The sequence below is a fragment of the Fundulus heteroclitus genome, unplaced genomic scaffold (assembly GCF_011125445.2).
Source record: "Fundulus heteroclitus isolate FHET01 unplaced genomic scaffold, MU-UCD_Fhet_4.1 scaffold_55, whole genome shotgun sequence".
In the NCBI taxonomy this organism is placed as follows: Eukaryota; Metazoa; Chordata; class Actinopteri; order Cyprinodontiformes; family Fundulidae; genus Fundulus; species Fundulus heteroclitus.
The window spans coordinates 1,268,712-1,286,899 of record NW_023396978.1 but is presented as its reverse complement, the minus strand read 5'-3'; the positions used below and the strand labels follow the sequence as shown (position 1 = coordinate 1,286,899).

The window sequence follows — 18,188 nt, the reverse complement described above, 5'->3', positions numbered from 1 at the left end:
ATTCAGTATTATTTGAACAATTGTGTATTTTTTATGTTTTAATCCATTAACTAAACAATAAAGTATTAATACGTCTCTTTCTCTTTTTAACACAAGTAATACATGTCTACTTCATTGTCTGGTGGGATAAAAATGAGATGGAGTTGACTCCACCAGCTCTTCCAGGGTCCTGTTAGCCCCGCCCCCAAACAAGCCCCCCCCCCCCACATTAGCATAATCTCACTCTCAACTTTTGATAAAAGTTGAGAGGTCTGTGCATCAGTGTAGTTTTAAACCGCCAGATAACAGACCACTAAGCTAGTGCTAGCTGTTATTAGGTTCATGGACAGCCCAATAGATGGGTTCTGTCGTGGTCTGGGCCCTTCGAGCTGCACCACGCAACGCTCCTCCGCTGCGTGAATGCAGACTAAAACACCGAAACAACATAAAAACATGTATTCTGCCTCTTTGTCTATAAGTTAATGTTTCAGTTAATTTTTAAGTGGTAGAGGAGCAGCATAAAGTTTTGACAAGCCCAGAGTGCCCTCTTGCAGCTATAGACGGTAATGTTTACTACTTGATTCATGTTGGTCAGTGTGATTTACCATTTAAATTAATATATAAGTCACACCTGATTATAAGTCACAGTATCGGCCAAACTATGAAAACAAAGTGTGACTTACAGTCTGAAAAATGTTAGTTATCAAATTATTAGATATTAAACCTGACCTTAAATATGGCCTCCTCTCATTACTGTCACGTTGGAGTTATAGAAATAAGAAAAGGAAACCACACTCTATTTTGACACAGAGAGGAGGTCATGGTTGAATCATTGAAAACAATGTGCCCAAGTCCTTTGTCTGCACAAGTCCAGATCATAGCATTCAAACACACTATCTTTGTTGAGATTTCAATTTGCAAATCCTTCCGTTTTAGAATTCAGAGTAGCAGTTCTTGTTTAAGAAATGGAAACATAAACCAAGTTTGGTTTGTGTCTGGTTTTAGGTTTTGGCTCAGAACTACATTAGAATACACTGCTCCCACATGTAGCCCCCTAAGGACCACATTTTTATTTGATGTGAAAAGTTAATCTTCCTCTGCTTATTTATTTCATGCAACGTTTAGTATTGAAATTTCAATGACCATCCCACACACCAGTTCCTTTAGAGAGCATCCCTCGATCCTTTATACACCTCCACTCATGCAATGAGACTTATGCATCATGATGATCTTCACACAGTAGATGGTTTCAGCTAAGATAACGTCAATTTATTTCAACTAGATTTTTTAAAATGCTTTAACACATGTGAATTATGGAGCAAAAGACCCATTTAGTTGACTCACACCGTGAGCTGCTGAACTAAACATAGCAGCCTATGTTGTCGTAAGAACACAGCAGATTCAGTGCAGAGGAGGTTTGAAAAGCTGTGAGAGGCTTTGAAGTCATGAAGTGATAAATCATGTGCACATATAAAAAGAGCAGTACATTATTTAAAAAGCGATGGAACGAGTGGACTTGTAAAAAGTAGTTGTTTAGGTTGTCGAGACATTTCTTCATTTGTAATTGAGTAAATCAAGGAAGGGAGAGACCTGCATATTTGATACATTTCTCACACAGTACACGTTGGTGAAACCAAATCTGATCTAATAAGTATTGTTTTCTTCAAGCCATTGGGCTTAACTATCTATGGGTGAACCTTTAAGCAGTACTTTGTTGGAAGGAAGGAGTAATATCACACCTCCTTGTACGATATTGAATAGTTGGTGAATTGATTGTCATAAACAGCTCCACCTCTCATTAACATTCATGGAGATGAGTCCTTTACAAAGATCAAAACAACAGCAAGATGTTTGAGTGTACAGGGTGTTTTATCTGACCCCAAATCTTTCAGGAGCCTTGTTTGCAGCTCAGACGACACATATGCAAATCCCTGCAGATAGGAGGTGTCAGAGGATATCCAGCTATCTGTCATTTTACCGTGATAGGTGTTTCCAGACAAATATTGGATGTGACTTGCAGACCCTTCCTGCAGCAATTTGATGAGCCAAATTTGGACATGTATCAAGTTACATGTGGCTTTTGTGAAGAAACTTGAAAAACTTGACAAAGTCACATCTCTACTGCTGGCTTGTTGAAATTCCTGCTCACTGTTAAAGACCATCAAAGTCAGGGTTACCCGGCTTGTTTTCACAAGTAAAAGACAAACTTTATAGTCAAGATTATTTTAGCTCTGGTCTGAAAAAGAAGACGAAGCAAAGACTCACTCTGTTAAGATATCTCACTGTGGCAAGGCAATACTTAAATATTTCATGATGTAGAATAGAAATGCACCGCACAGGTCAGAGAATTTGTTTGGAGGACAGTTATTAGTTTTGGCTTCACAAACTGGCCTTTATGGAAGGGGGGAAAAAGGAAGCCAATGTTAGAAAGAAAGCCTTAAGAAGTTCCGTTTGCTACAACCTATGGACACAGTAAACATGGCAACAGCAATGCAATCTGATCATATGACAGGAAAATGTGTATAATTATAATTAAATGGCCAACATTTAACAGCCTATGTGAATCAGAATATTAACACTGAAGAACATCCTAAACAAACCACATTTATATTAAACATGGCGATGGCTGCATCCTCCTACGGGGTTACCTTTCTTTAACTGAGGCAGGGACGTATGTCAGAGATGACTTAAAGATGGGCAGAGCTAAAGAAAACCTTGTAGAGGCTACAAAAAAAGACTGTGACATGAGACTATAGCATGTGTTCAAATTAGGACAGTGAAACTAAACAAAAAGCCAGACCTATAAAGATAATATCTATAATGGTAATGTACATGTGTTGGAATGGTCTGGTCAGAGTGCAGTCCAAGATGGAACTGGGTATATTGGAAGGTTTACAAAATGGTGTTCACAGACCCTTCATTAACTTTGCAAAGAATATAGGCAAATATTTCAGTTTTTAGATGTGCAGAGCTGCTAAAGATATACACCAATAGTCTTGCAGCTATATTTGCATCAAAATCTGGTTCAACAAAATGTGTTTTCAGCAGCGCTGAATACAAATGTAACTAGCACTTTTTATTTGTAAAGCCATCTGTAAACCTTACCTTCCACTTTACAGCTATGCACCACCTTGTGTGGAGCTGTCGCCAACATAAAATCCCTATAAGTTTATATGGGAGTTGTAAATACAAATGGAGTACAATAAAATATATCGAGTAAACAATAACTTATAATATAATAAGGAGAGCAAGTCTAGAACCCATAGACAGAAGCAAGTTGGGATATACAGGAAATAATCCAACAGAAACTGTTTCATGTAACATCACATTAGAAAGAAAAACAACATAATTCTAGCCTGGATACCTTTTTACTAAAAAAAATTACACTCCAAATTGAATATATCAAACTTGAATCCCATTTAACTTTGTATTTAAAGGGGACATATGTAAAATCCACTTCTACAGCTCTTATATACATTTTGCTGTGTACATGGAGTCTCTAGGAGTGCAGAAAATTGAAATGTAGTCTATTCAGGAGCTGTGTACATATTATATTCTTTTTGGGCCATAATGTTTTTATCCATTCAGTTTTCCTTTATGTTTACTCAGCAATGCCATGGAAATGCTAAACCATGTCATGAACTTCTGGCTTTTCAATCTCGTGAATCTGCCATTTTTATTTCTCTGATTTTGTAGCCCAAGCTGAAGAATGCCGAAGCTACAAGTCATCGGCTGTTCATTACACTGGCCCCAAGCATACTACAAAAATGGCCAAATGGGGTGAAGTGGAAAGCTCAGCAACCTGGAGGGGGACTGGGTGTGAAGTATCTCCTTTAGATTTAAAGAGATCTCAGCAAAAACAGTTGCTCTTAAATGCAAAGAGGAAATGTGGGGGGAGATTAACAAGGAATTCAGACCAAAGCTTTGCAGTTTTATTTTATATAGACCACAATTAAATAATCTCAATGGGAAAAGTTAGAACTGAAAAGCTTCATATGTCCCTTTTAATACAATAGGTTGAAAAATGTTAAATGTTTTAAATATCAACAGTTCTAACATTCTCACCCTGTTCAGAAGTTCCTTCGGCCAATCTTTGTTTTCCGCCAGGACATTTCATCATAAACTTACTATAATGTACTAGAATTTCAAAAATAAAATAAAAATGTTATTTCAGTATTGATTTATCTCTATATATGATAAATGACAGACTAAATATTGGATCATTATCCCTTTATCTCTTTGGCCTTTCTTATTTATAAACTACAGATGATCAGAGGTGGGTAGAGTAGCCAGAAATTTTACTCAAGTAAGAGTAGCACTACTTCAAGAGATTTAATATTTTAAAATGATGTTATTGGTCAGGCAACAATATTAAATGATGTACCAATTCTGGTATTTTAACGACCAACACAACATTTATAAACAATAACAATTACAAAGTGACAAATTCAGGCTTAAGAAACACTTTTCTAAACATTGTTTTTCAACATAAAACCAAGCAGGTAATGTATATGCAGTAAGTTAGGACAGTGAAAGTACTTCCAATAACAATATCTACTGTTTACTGTGGTTACTTGACCTGTAAATGGTTCGATGAGGTCAGCAGATAGAAATGATAACAATATTAACATATTATGTTGTAATATCAACATTATAACAACAAAACTTGTGTATAAACAAGACGGTCTCTGGTGCATTTTTGGTTGAAACAAGTTTGTTTTTTATTCAATAAAGTTAAATAAAGTTATTCAGTGGATTGAGTAGCCAGACATTTTTTTTTCAAGTAAGAGTAGTGAAACTTCATAATATTTACTCAAGTAAATGTAACTGTTACTACCCACGTCTGCAGATTATAAACTGTAAAAGCAAAACAAACAGAAGTAGTGTTATTTATGTATTCCCAGCAGGCTTTATTTAAACCTTCCAGAGTCTTGTAGGTTCCCTTTGGACTGATGAGTTCTTCACACTACGCTGACATGACAAATGGATGCGGAAAGAATGATTTAAAGTCTACACGAGGCATTTGTGTTTGATCCTCAGCAAGATTGATGGTATAAACATACATTTATCAGTTTCTACTGTTGCTTTATGAGTAGCAGATCCAAAGCCGTTAGCCAGATGGGGTGCTTGTATGTATTTAAGAGGACATGTTTTCAGCCTTATTTATAGACCATTTTGCAACCACAAAATCAACACAAACTGTTGAACAAAACATGCCTGTGACAAACTAAAAACAAGATATTAAGACCACTGGTAATTTATTAAATTTAAAAAATGTATTCAAACGAATGGAGTAAAATAATAAGAAAGAAATACATCGATACACGCATCCATCCATCCATTGTTGATACCCACTTTCCCTTGCATGGTTGCAGTCATTGAGCAAGATATAGGATCAACCCTAGAAAGGTTGCCAGTTTGTCACAGGGCAACACAGAAACATACAGAAATAAACAATCACCCACAGACACACACACACACACATACACATACACACACACACACGCATTCACATCTAAGGACAATTTAGAGAGACCAAATATTTCTTGATATGCAGTTGGGGGGAGGCGGGGGGCTCACAAAATCAGCAGAATGGCCACGTAAATGGCCCCGGGCCGCACTTTGAACACCCCTGGGCTACAGTTTCTGTCGAGAACTTGGAAAAACCTGGTTTGGCATGACAACTGTTGACTGTTTCCATGTGTGCCTCCAAGTTAAAACCATGTTCTGTCAGAGCATCCACATGAGAAATAATAAAGTCAGGAATTTTGCAATTTCTAAGTTTTCAAATAAAATTGCTAAGTGGACTGAACTAATATAGCGCTTTTCCAGTGATCCTGACTTCTCAAAGCGCTCTACAATCAAGCCATATTCACCCAATCACATGCACTAATGCGCACACATTCATACACCAATACACAGATCAGTAAGGTTTAAGTGCCTTCCCTATTGACATATGAAAATGGGAAGCTGGTATTGAACTCACAAGCTTCCGATTCTGACTACTCTACCAACTGAGTCACTATCGCCTCTCACTGATAAACTGGGTAGCAGAAGTTGTCCCCTGAAGACCAGCTCCTCCTCAATTGCATAATTAGGCAGAAGTGCATACAGAAATATAAAAAGGACAGGAAGAAATAAGTTGCTTTGAGGAACTAAAGAAGGTAAAAAAAATACAAGGCAGGATAAAACCAACAAAATAATTGAAACATACAGAGAGAAAAATACATTTAAAAAGTGATTAATAATAGAAATTATAACTTATATATATATATATATATATATATATATATATATATATATATATATATATATATATATATATATATATATATGAAACATTTGAAATTGTGCACTTAGTTGTATGCTTAGTTATTTTTGAACATTTCAGTTCAGTTTGTATGTCAGAGTTGGTACTCCATTTAGGCCAGTGTCGTTGTTTTAAAGTGCTTGTTGTTGAAAATAAAATAAGATGTCCACAATTGGATAGTGTTTCTGTTTTCCATTTTTTACTTCTACTATTATTCAAGCTGACAACTGCTGATGATGACCTATGTTGCACGTCAGCCAACCTCACCATATCACTTACACACAATGAAAGCCTAACTGCCTGAACTCTGGTTGGATTTTTACAACTTCATGCCTGTTTGCACCTAAAGAGGAAAAAAAAGCCCACAAGATATGGTGGGCACTTGGGCTGCTGTAGGTGGGTTAGTGGAAAAATGAAGAGCGCTACCTCCAGGCTTCAGAATCCCATTATCCATATTGTGTTGTTTGAATGAAAGCAGAGGTGTTCCTGGCAACAAATAACCACTACAACCAAGGGAGTCAGGAAATCTCTGGAGCTTTGTAAAACCTCTCACTGCAGAGGGAGCTTGTCAATTGGATTTGTGGGAGGATATTGTGTAGCTGTCACTGTGACAGAGCTAGAAATCACATGACAGAAAAATAGTCTTTTTACATCTAATAATCTTATACTTAACCTCATGATTGACAGTGTATATTCATTCCCAAAGGTGGGAGTTGTTTTCTCTGAGAATAAGAGCAGGTATCTTTGATATAACAAACCATTTTGTTGTTAGCAAAATTAATTGTCTCCAATTCTTTTACAAGTTGCATATGATTTACTTGCATTTATTGATGCATTTGTTTAAAAACCTTTTCAGATCTGATTTTGGGAACAATTAATTTCACTACTCAAATGTACTGTGGAATGTTTCTTGTTATTTAATCTCTATAGTTATCCATACTTTTTCAGCCACAGAACAACAACGCTTGGGAATCAGAATTACCCACTCCTGTATGTGACCTTGTGTGAATTTTTTTGAAAACTTCCAGAAGTGTGAGGCAGTCTTAGAATTACCAACTAGATTTCTCTCTACTCCAGTATTTGCCACATCTGTATGACACTCTTCTGCACACTCACTATGCTTTAAACATCAGCAGCACATTCCGATGTCAATTCTGCCACGTACACCCATGCTTGAAAGATTTTTGTCAAGAATCGTTCCAACATTGGTAACATCACCTTGAGTTTGGGCTGTGTGTTATCAGGCTTTGTATTATTTTGTCATTGATGAATTGAATAAACATTACAGAATAGAGGTCAGCTCATTACTTACTCTTCCCACTGCAGTCTTTTACCCATTGCTTGAAGAATTCTGCTCATCTTTATTACATTTTAGACTATGCCAGGTTGCAGAGCGTTCCACCCCACCCCATTTTTGTAGTATGCTGGGAGATGGTGTAATGAATTGTGTGGGTTTATACATCCAATTGAACATTTTCACTTATCCATGTGTAGCTTTAGCATCTTTCTGCCTGGACTACAAAATCGCAGCAAAAAATTGAAATGGTAGGTTTTTGAAATTGACAGCCGGAAGTCTATGACTTTGTTCAGCAGTTCCACAGCCAATAGTGTGATGTGATTGTTAAAATAAAGCAACAGAGAATAGAGAAAACTGCTGAATGAAGAATATGACCCAAAAGAACAAAGATATTTACATTGCTCCTGCATTTAAATTTACTGCATTGCTAAGGGATTCCAAGTACACAATTAAATGTATGTAAGGGCCAAAAATGTGGATTTCATAAGTCCCCTTTAAACTTAACTTTCAAATATGTGCTAATTAGCATAATTTGAGGTAATTTCGGCTAAGGACAAAAACATTTAATTTATGTTAAAATCACTTATCCTGTTGTTGGCCTTTGTAACCTGTATCGTGGAAGGATACATTTTTTCCCAATATGTATTGCAGAGTTGTTCCATAGCGAGGTATAAGGGTGTCTTAAATGGAATACCCCACAAATCTCAAGCCAGCTCTAAACTTTCCACTTTTTTAATTTAGAAAATAGTAAAATCAAATGCATTTCAGAAAATGTTACTGTTGATTGGAGTAAAACACATTTTATTTTGTTTGTCTTTATTGAAGCATACCAAACCGTGATTTTGGTGTACCATTACACCCCCAGTTATAACCCATTATTGTATAATTAGATCAGACATTTATTTGGATAATAGTGAATCTGGCACCAGTTTGCATGTAATTAAGAGTGTTTTCTAGCCCTCATTATAAATGTGACCATTTTTTCCTCTTAGAAACTGGCAGGTTAAAATAGTAACTGAGCATTTTTATTGGTCAATAAACAAGCAATCTGCTATCATTTTTTAATATTTGCTTTAACCATTACCATGCCTCCATAATTTAAATAATGATCATATGTTCATTCTTCTTTTGCACCAAAATGTGTATGGTTTATGTTCCCCTTGTGCAGTATGTGTTGTGTCTAGCAGGTGGAGGCCTTTAGAATAGCCTCGCTTTTAGAAAGTAGTACATTATTTAAAAAAGATAGCACTAATTGCAAAGGGACAAGGAGAACGCTTTTGTTTACTCACCTTGAATAGCTCAGCCTGAAGCCAGAACATTCAGTCTTCTCCCAAATAAATATTATTAAAACCCTGTCCTGTCCGTCTCTGTCTCTGCACGCTTTTATCTTCTCTCATTAGGATGAAACGCGGGAGAGGGTTTCTGGGAGGACATGTGCTCTGACATGGTTACAGCATTTTAATGAGGGGATATGTTAACACTGTTTTTTTTTTTTTTTTTTGCACAATTCATGATTTCCTCCTTTTTATAAAGTGATCAGATGTTGTCAAGATGGACTTTGATATGCATGTGAATCGTTCGCTTCTTGACCTCTGGGTATTTTCTTCAAACAGACCTTTAAGTCTGGAGGCTTAAATCAAAGACTTAGAGGGATGTAAAAACGAAAGTGAGCTGAAGAGGTGCTATTCTGTTTCATCTTGGACTCTAAAGTGCCCTTTTAATATTTTATGTTCCAATTCCGATAATACCATATGCCATATCTGATGACAGAAAAAAAAGCTAAAAAACACAACTGTCTCTGTTTAATACTTTGTAAGATAAATTACTGGAGCTTCAAACATTCTGTTGTGCTTTTCTTTGTCCTTTTGTAGGCGGATTGAAAAAAACAAATTGAGACGAATATATAACCAGGATGATGCAAAGTGGACTTGGACAAGTTGTTGAAATGAATCACTATGTATTTGGATACCTGACCTGATCAAACAGCATAAGCCTGATTCTGTGAGTATGAATGTGCTAATGACAATAACTTTGCATGTTTTGCAGTGTTGTTGGCAGATGGTGGTTGCAGTATTTGGACAGGATTGTGTTTGTTCGGCTCTGTGGGGATACTGGATTGGCAGGCGGTCTATTGGCGGTTCTCTCTTTTCCCTAGGTTCTGCCCACCAGCAGACCACTGGGTCATGGAGTATGTTCATCACCACACTGTGCTTACCTAATCCAGATGTAGCCTGTCATGACTTTAATTGAACAAAGTTAATGGTTCAACGGGAGGAATATCTAATTTTATCATACCATACTTATTTCTAAATAGCAGTTGACCGAAGTGCTGTACAAATATAAAAACAAATAACAATAAAACAGTGAAACAAATATGCAAAAGTAGAAATAAAAAAACACAACAGATACAAGGACAGAGTGCAATATTAACAGACATATATTAATATTATAACACTGGGTTGAAAGCCAAAGAGAAATAATGTGTTTTTAAACAGGTTATAAAAACAGTAAGAGATGGGGCCTGCCTTACCATCAGCGGCAGCTCATTCCACAATCTAAGAGCACGAGATGGCATATAAAGGTGCAACAGTTCAGAAAAATAAGAAGCTAAGACTATTCAAAGACTTAAAACCAAACAAAAGACATTTAAAATGGATTTGAAACTAAATAGGAATTCAATGAAGAGATGCCAAAACTGGAGTTATGTGTTCTTGTCTACCTGTACAAGTTACACATTGTGCAGCAGCATTTTGCACCAGCTGTAAGAGTGAGGCCTGACTAACTCTAATAAAAAAAAAGAGTTGCAGTAATCCAGACATGAAAAAATAAAAGCGTGAATCACTGTCTCTAAGTGAGGCCTAGAAAGGAAGGGTTTGATTTTCGACAGGCGCCTCAGCTGAAAAAAAGACAATTTAACCACGCTTCTGACATGACCGTCAAATTTCACGCAGAGATCCATTTTCACCCCTAATTGTGGGATAGCAGATTTTTCATATGGGACCAACAAGGTAAAATCAAAGGTGGGGATATTACTGGAGCTACCAGATTTAAAAATCAAAACCTCAGTCTTTTTTTTTCATTAAAATGGAGTAAATTAAGTGCCATGCAGTATCTGACATCATTGAGACACTCCAATAGAGACTGAGTGGAACCATTATGATTCACAAGGAAGTAGAACTGGCAGTCATCCACATATACCCGCATGCTTTTTAAAAATAGAACGTAATGGCATAAGATAAAGTGAGAACAGGATAGGACAAAAAAGGAAACCCTGGGGTACCTCCCAGGGGAGGACAGCAGAAGCAAAGGTAAAATCATCCATCATCACATTACAACTTCTATGAGAAAGGTAGGACCTAAACCACTGAAAAGCTAAACCAGTGACGACCAACCATTGTCCATTTTCTTACTTGTGTAGCACAGATTGACTACTAACACGGCAAAGCATCAGCTCCACATTGTGCTGTTTTTATGTCTCTATTATGCTTTTGCTCTGAACACAATCTAAATCTATCTATCGTTAATTTATAGTGTTTATTTTAGTAGGGACTAATATAAGCTCTAGGGGCGTAACAAGATCTCGTGGCACAAAACAAGATTTAAATCCAGTTTTAAAATCTATGACAGTCTCTGAGTCTCTCAATCCAGTCTTGGTGTGCTTGAGTTTGCAAGAGGAAAGACACACATTTTTGGTTGTGGCTTGATAAACATGTGGAAAAGATGACAAAGCAAGGAAAAGTTCAGTATCAGTTTTGTATCTGGCATTGTATCTGAACCAAGAATTTGCTCTTAAAAAGCTGCAGGATAAATTAAATAATTGTGTTAAAAGGTTAAACATGGGTAGACCTCTATAGCATTACAATCTAAACTAATTATTAAGCTTCAAGAATGAAGAATGAATCATGTAACCATAATGAATATAACACAGACACAATCAAAGACAATATTTAGCTCTTTTGACTCAGTGTTGGTAACTTTTCCTGGACATCACATTACATGTATTGATTGGTCAAATATTTCCTCATCTGGCACATTTCTTTTCTAAATATAACACTTTAACTTAGTGTGTACAAGAAAAACATGGTATATTCATCCTGTAGTGAACCTTTCCCTGAGACAATATCAAAGCAAATCTTCATCTTTGAACATTTTTTCCCTCCTTAAACATAAAATCAGTTAAAGCCTATATTCCTGTACTTTGTCCATTCATCACAGACTCTCACTTAGCTGTCAGATATATATTTTTTTCACCACTCGGTATCATTTTCTCTGACAGCAAACGTATTTCAGACTGTTTTATTTCCTTTTTTAAGATCATCATCCATGACAGCTAAAACTGGAGGCTGTTTGATAGATTGTCTCTCTGCTACATTTATGTGTTAAAGATGCCTGTAGATGCAGTTTTTGTGGACAGACACTCATCATGGTGAGAAACGCCCACTTAGCTAAGCAAACACTTTGGTACAACATTAGGCACACACGACTCAAAATGAAATCTTCTTTACACCATGTATCGACTGCTCTGGATCTCCTTTCAAAACTCACTGATATAGGTAAAATCCAACAGTTTTCAAGCTATATCGGTAGCAATAAAACCATATACCATCTAAGTGGAGATATTACTAAGAATGCTGTGTTGCAAAACAGTAGACCAGATAGAATTGTAGAGCAAAGATGTTAATATCCCTTAAGCAAGTATGTACCTTGCAAAGAACCAAATTGTTTTCTCTGATAGAAAGAGACTACCTCATTTTACTGTCCATATGATCAGAAGCTCAATTTGAAACAAAGCATTTTTACAACTGTGGCGGTGGAAGAAACCTCGCTGCAGAAACAAAATGCTGAATAAGACAAATACCTTTATTGTCTCACAATGGGGAAATTCAGGCTTGACAGTATAAACTAGATTAGCAATGAAAAACAAACTAATTCAAAGACAATTTACAGAACAATGTGAGAAAAACTATGCAACGTGTATGATTGTACAAACAAAAACCTGAGAGAAGCTGCTGCATGTTCAAATGGACATTGGAGTCTGAGAGTCAGTGTAAATGATTGATGATCAGATCAAGAACTTGTGCAACTATTAGCCTGTTTGTAAGCACTTATTGAGTTTTGAGCATCAGAAATTGCAGAGTCTATAGAAGCTGGGATAAAGGATCTGCAGAAGAGCTCCTTTGAGCATCTAGGATGCAGCAGTCTGTCATTAAAAGAGCTTTCCAACTCTGCAACTGCTCCACCAACAGTTCAAATATGTCAAATTCAAGTAAAAACATTTTAGTTAAAAATGGAATAAACAGCATTTTAGCAAGCTCAATGCAATAGAAAAAAACATCCAATGAAACCAAAGAGTCAGATTTATCCACTTAAAAAAAGACATGGATATGGTCAATATTATTTAGCAGAGCAATCATTCAGCGAATACCTGAAAGCTTAGATTATCAAAAGTTGGCTTTGAATCTTAATCTGTCTGCACAGCCTCTTTCCTATTATGATTTTTCTCTTTCTGATTGAAAATTGGCGTCACTTTCTGCTATCCCTGCAGAAGTCACTCTACCCCATTATCCCAGAGGCAAAGCTGCCATGACATTGAGTTAATCCGTGATTGTTTCACCTTTTCTTTCTGGAGGGAGGAAACAGATGAGGAGTTTTAGATAAGTGGTGGGAAGGAGACTCTTCACACACTGTGGAATGAAGAGCAGTTTAGATACAATCTGCCAGGCAAATTGGGTTAATTTTCTCAAAAATTTTGTAGAATTCTTATTTAATTATTTTGTGTTGAAAATATCCAGATTTTAAATTTATAAGAGCAGATTTTTTCTCAGTGTGATGCCGTCATGTTGCTTGTTTTAGAAACAAAACCAGAAATGGATGTTTGGATTAATTCACATCCTAAAATGCCATTACCACTTCGTTAAAGCATGACAACTACAATAAACCCTCCAATCCAACCATAGTAAATTACTTTGGAAACTGTGGTGTACCACTTCGAAACTGAGGGGGTGAGGAGGATGGCATTAACAAAGATGTATGCTTATGCAGCTGGTTAAACATATTCACACTCTTTGTGCAAGTTGATGATCTGCCGTTTTCTTCTGTACCTACCTTTAGCTACATTTACATGGACAAAAATAATTGGAATAAAGGGCCGATCAGAATACAAATGCGTCATCTAAACGCACAAATTGGAATATTGTCATTGGATTAGGCTCAATCAGAATAAAATTGTTATCCGAATGAGAGGGGTGGTTTATGCCCATAAATAATCCGCTCAACGTGCATATAAGCACATGTCAGGCTTAAGTTATTCAGAATGTGGCAAACGGAGTGCACATGTGCAGCCAATGTAAATGTGACGTATTTCCGTGTTGTTAAGTGGCGGAACCAAAACAGTTGGGACTCCTGATACAACCTTTCTGTTCGAAAAAAATAAAAGAGCTCAAAATTGTTGCTTAATAAGAAACAATATTCAATCGTGGAATTTTGTGCACGTAAGCATAGCTATTGTTTAGTTGTGTACTCTCTTATGGTACATTCACACCGAAGGCAAACAAGAGGCAAGTGTTTAACATGTCATCCCTATGTAAAGGCATGTTCAGGAGCAAAATAATGGTCTGCAATGCGAACAACATGTAAATGCAACTTTGCCATTATAATTTGCTCATGATAGCCAGGTCTATTTTGCTTTAAAACACGTTGGTTCTGTTCAGCTTCTCTTTGACTGTCCCGTTGACATAAGAGAATGGATGACTGTGAATTTCCTTAGTTTTAATGAAAACAAGACAGAGGTTATGCTTTCCCCTCTTTGGCCCCTCATTAAAAACCCAGCACCACTAATGCAAGTATAAAAATGAACCCCAGCCCAAAACTTGACACACATGTCAATTCTGTGGTTAAGTCCTTTTTCTTTGAGTTGAGGCAGCTGTCAAAAATTAAGCCCCTCCTGCCTCAATGCCACATAGAGTCGGTGGTCCATGCTTCCATCGCCTCATGCCTGGAAGATTGTAACACCCTTTTGATTGGAGTTAGCCAGGACTCACTCTCGTGTCTACAGCTAGTACAAAATGCTGCTGCATGATTTTCAACTGGTACAAGTAAACAAGAGCATAGAACTCTGGCATCCCTTCACTGGCTTCCTGTCAAGTTTTGAATCCATGTCAAAATTATTTTATTTGTTTTTAAGTCTCTGAATAATTTGGCCCCTTCTTATTTGTATTAGCTTCTTCCCTTTGCATGCTCTTAGATCAGTGGACCAGACTCAGCCTTTGCAGCAGTGGCTCCTAAATGAGCTGCCGCTGGAGGTTAGTTAGAGTCCATCTCGGGATGTTTTTAAAACTTATTTAAAAACAAACCTTTTCTTCATGGCTTTTAACTCAGAGTGAGTTGACATGTATGTCTTAATCTTTTGCTCTGTGTGTTCCTGTATCATTAAAATGATATAGCTTCACTGTATTAAAGGTAGAGTGGAGGATTTCTCCAGAAAAGTAGGTAAGAAACTCCCTAGTCCCCTTTGAATAACTGTTCACGTGCAAGACCATCTTACCTACGCTTCAGCTCCTCATGGGGATTGTGTGAAAAAAATCTCCCAAATACAATCTGGTCTTATTTCCTTCCTCTGAGGCCTTCTCCTTCTTCCTCTTCTTCTCATAAACTTGTAAGACAGTTTGCTTCTTGTGAAGCAAACTGTCATTTTCAAAGAATATGGTGAGAGCAGCAGAGCTACAATAAATGGCTAACACCAACGATAACGTTATAAATAATTACCAAAAGTGCACATGCGCAGCCAGCAAGCGAAACTAGCAAAGAACATGAAAGTGCTTTGGCATTATGTGAGCGCATCACAACAATTGCCATGTGGGACAATCAATAGATGATGATACACACACACACACACACACACACACACACACACACACACACACACACACACACACACAGAGAACTCGAGGGACAGAGGGCTGCATAGACAGGACAAGACATGAAGGCATCTGACTGGTTCTTTCCATTTGGACTGAATGGCAGGGATTGGTAGGATTTTTCACAGGACTGCAGCTCTCACAGAGGTTTTTTTCATTCCTCTTTCTGAATACGTAATGTATTGACTACTCTCAGGATGGAACCATATAAAATAAACCATAATAAAATGTTTGTTGTATATCCATAAATATACTCGCACCATTGCTGGATGTTTAAGTTACTTTTTTACTGCTGTCACTATATAACATAATGACAAATTGTTATTCTCTCAGAGATAAAGCCCTGAGATGCATCATTCTGTTTTGTAAAATTTCACCACAATGTGCACTTGTAATTTCTGGATGAGACATTTTTTTTTAACAGTGAAGAAAAAATACTTTTTGTATCAGTACAAAAAAGAGTTGTTTTGTCCATAAAAGGGATTGTATACCACAAAACCACACAATACCATAGTAGTCTGATCATTCTTCTTCATTTAACAATGAACTGTACTTGGGGACCCCAAACAGTAATCTACTTTCCATCTACTTCACTTTCCTTTTTGTTCTTGCAGATCTGTCAGGCAGTGTCATCTTCTTTCCTTTAGTTAGAAAATGAACTCTCTGGAGTTTCTCTTCATTTATCCTAATTTTTTATTGTTTCCTTTGGGGGTGAGGCAGCACACAGATTTGCTTTGGGCCACTATACTTTTAATTGTCACATCTGCTTCTTTTATAAACCAGCATTATTCAGCCGGTACTTAATTTGCAGAAGAGCTGTTGTTGGACTTTCACCAATCAGACTGGGGATTGCACTAACTAGCTGTCTTCTATCTATAAATAGGAACACAAAACCTCTTGATTAGGTCTTAGTTTAATAGAGAAAAATATGTAATAACGGCTATCCCAAGTGGAAAAATGTGTGGCTTCACCCCAGTTTTAAAAGCAGTGTGAATTAAGGATATGTCTGATCTGTAATATGTGTATTATATTTTTTAATTTGTATGATATTGTAACATAACCTATGTATATACACCATTTCAATCAAATGTTCTAAACTTTCATCAATAAGCTGTTGCTTCTAAAACAGAGTAACTTTTTTTTACACCAATATTAAAGCCCAATAGCATAATGAAGACATATGTGTGCACTAGATTGTTATTTAAAATCTGTGTTGTTTTAGGAGTTGAGGATGCCTTGCACTCTACCAGGCTTTCAAGATCAATCAAAAGAGAAACAGACCTGCATCATCATCAATCTTCCACAGTATTTAACAGTGAGCATGAGGTGCTCATCCACATATCAAGCATTTGTTTTATGCAAGAGCTACATCTATTTTTTTTTGACAAATATTTCACTCTTAGTCTCATCTAACTAAAACAGATTGTTTCAATTAAAGTTCCAACAGCTTTTGATGAATGTAGCTTGTTTAAATTTGTCATAGTAAGACAGAAACAGCTTTTCTTTGCACCCCCCTCAAGTTTTGGCTAGTTAGATAACCAGTGTTGTCATCCACCCTTTAAAGAGGACCTGCTATGGGGAGACTTTGCTGCGTGGTTAGAGCAGGGAGCTTGCGGTCTGGGAAAACTAAGAGTTCCCAGATTTGAATCCTACAGGCTGCCACTCTGGGTCCCTGAGCAAAACCCTTGGCTTAGAATGGTCCCTAGGTTCCTCATAGTGGCAGCCCTCTGCTTCCTAATGGCTGGGTTAAATGCAGAGGACAAATTTAATTGGAATGCTTGTTATTATTGTTTGTTACAGTTCTTGCTAATTTAAATGTTTTAATTAGTGTTCTGAAAATAGACATGCACAAGTTTATTCAAGCCAATATTTGATTGTAGCTACTATACTATATAAAGATCAATATAAATCTGCCTTACTTTAATGGCATGTTTCTCCTTTTTAAGAGTGCCTACGAGAAATGGGCATGTGTCATGCAATGTCAAAAAAGAGAAGCATAAATGAAAGCATAAATCACAAATATTTAATGGAGGACCTCAGGTAAATACATTTTCCAGGAACTGTACAAATGCAATATGCCAAAAACATTAAGCACCAGTGATGTTGCAAAAAAATATAGATTTTATGATGTAGGATTTTTAATGCTGAATAAATGTACTCAAATTGAAGTTTATGTTTTTCAGTGCTTGATAAGGGTGCTGCGAGACAAAAATATATATATTTTGTAGCTTTTTACACAACTTGAAAAGTGTGGAGGGTGCTTTAGTAATGTTCCTGAAAATAAATAATAATTTAACCAAATTAATTCCAAAATGTGGTTTAAAATATCTTTTTAAGCCTAAGGTCCTCACTGAGTGGTGACCACATCCAACAAAGGAGTCAAAAATGTTTCTTTCGGATGTTCTTAACAACTTTGATCCAATTTCTCATGTTTCTTCTCAAATCTTGTGGTTAGACGTTACATGTTAAATACAAACTTTTTTCCATTCTACCATAGCAGACATTAATGTCTTGTCAAAAATGCAATGGTCTGCCACTTTTTTTTTTTTTTTCAAAAAATACATGTAGCCTTCTGTAGGAACAGAAAATTGGCAAAATATCTTTTTCTCAAATTAAATAATTAAGTGTAAATATATCCCTGAAGCTACAACACGTATGTGCAGCAAAGAAAAAAAAATTTTGATTC

The 18,188-nt window shown here is 36.5% G+C and overlaps 1 protein-coding gene across 2 annotated transcripts in view; it reads left to right on the top strand.

The window, feature by feature from the left end:
- LOC105925643 (leucine-rich repeat and fibronectin type-III domain-containing protein 2) overlaps positions 1 to 18,188 on the top strand; it is a 190,251-nt gene that overhangs the window by 95,251 nt on the left and 76,812 nt on the right. The window contains exon 3 of one of the 2 annotated variants that reach the window (XM_012861603.3): positions 9,458 to 9,587. The exons of the other annotated variant lie outside the window; for it this stretch is intronic. The gene's annotated coding sequence lies outside the window, so the exon portion shown is untranslated. The remainder of the gene's footprint in view (positions 1 to 9,457; positions 9,588 to 18,188) is intronic. 2 annotated transcript variants of the gene reach the window in all.